The 1,452-nt window shown below is 39.7% G+C and overlaps 1 non-coding gene across 1 annotated transcript; it reads right to left on the reverse strand.

Annotated features, from left to right (window-relative positions):
• Positions 1 to 611: 611 nt before the first annotated feature.
• Positions 612 to 719, reverse strand: LOC112787500 (small nucleolar RNA R71). The gene has a single exon (XR_003194911.1). It is a non-coding gene; the product is annotated as a small nucleolar RNA R71 (small nucleolar RNA).
• Positions 720 to 1,452: the final 733 nt, after the last annotated feature.

The raw sequence follows: 1,452 nt of genomic DNA on the forward strand, positions 1-1,452 counted from the left end.
AAGGGATCCCTATACTGTGGCATAAATGATCTCTATTATTATTATTATTTTTCTGTACCTTCTTCTTTGTCATATGAGCAGGAGCAAGGATAAGAATATTCTTGTGGAAGCAGATCCAGAACCTGAAAGGACTCTGAAGAGAAAATTAAGAGAAGCTAAATTACAACAATCCGGAGATAACCTTTCAGAAATTTTCGAACAGGAACAGGAGATGGCAGCCGAAAATAATAATAATAATGTAAAGGAAGATGCTTGGTGACTTTACTGCACCTAATTTCAATTTACATGGAAGAAGCATCTCCATTCCTGCCATTGGAGCAAACAACTTTGAGCTGAAACCTCAATTAGTTTCTCTGATGCAGTAGAACTGCAAGTTTCATGGACTTCCATCTGAAGATCCTTTTCAGTTCTTAACTGAATTCTTGCAGATATGTGATACTGTTAAGACTAATGGAGTAGATCCTGAAGTCTACAGGCTCATGCTTTTCCCTTTTGCTGTAAGAGACAGAGCTAGATTATGGTTGGATTCTCAACCCAAAGACAGCCTGAACTCTTGGGATAAGCTGGTCACGGCTTTCTTAGCCAAGTACTTTCCTCCTCAGAAGCTGAGCAAGCTTAGAGCTGATGTTCAAACCTTCAGACAGAAAGAAGGTGAATCCCTCTATGAAGCTTGGGAAAGATACAAACATTTGACCAAAAAGTGTCCCTCTGACATGCTTTCAGAATGGACCGTCCTGGATATATTCTATGATGGTTTATCTGAGCTATCAAAGATGTCACTGGACACTTCTGCAGATGGATCCATTCACCTAAAGAAAACGCCTGCAGAAGCTCAAGAACTCATTGACATGGTTGCTAATAACCAGTTCATGTACACTTCTGAAAGGAATCCTGTGAGTAATGGGATGCCTATGAAGAAGGGAGTTCTTGAAGTTGATACTCTGAATGCCATATTGGCTCAGAACAAAATATTGACTCAGCAAGTCAATATGATCTCTCAGAGTCTGAATGGAATGCAAGCTGCATCCAATAGTACTCAAGAGGCTTCTTATGCAGAAGAAGCTTATGATCCTGAAAACCCTGCAATAGCAGAGGTAAATTACTTAGGTGAACCTTATGGAAACACTTATAACTCATCATGGAGAAATCATCCAAATTTCTCATGGAAGGATCAAAAGCCTTAACAAGGCTTTCATAATGGTGGAAGAAACATGTTTAGCAATAATAAACCTTTTCCATCATCCACTCAGCAACAGACAGAGAACTCTGAACAAAATACTTCTAATTTGGCAAACTTAGTCTCTGATCTGTCTAAGGCCACTGTAAAGTTCATGAATGAAACAAGGTCTTCCATTAGAAATTTGGAAGCACAAGTGGGCCAGCTGAGTAAAAGGATCACTGAAATCCCTCCTAGTACTCTCCCAAGCAATACAGAAGAGAACCCAGAAGGAG

Source organism: Arachis hypogaea, chromosome 20 (genome assembly GCF_003086295.3).
Source record: "Arachis hypogaea cultivar Tifrunner chromosome 20, arahy.Tifrunner.gnm2.J5K5, whole genome shotgun sequence".
NCBI classification, from domain to species: Eukaryota; Viridiplantae; Streptophyta; class Magnoliopsida; order Fabales; family Fabaceae; genus Arachis; species Arachis hypogaea.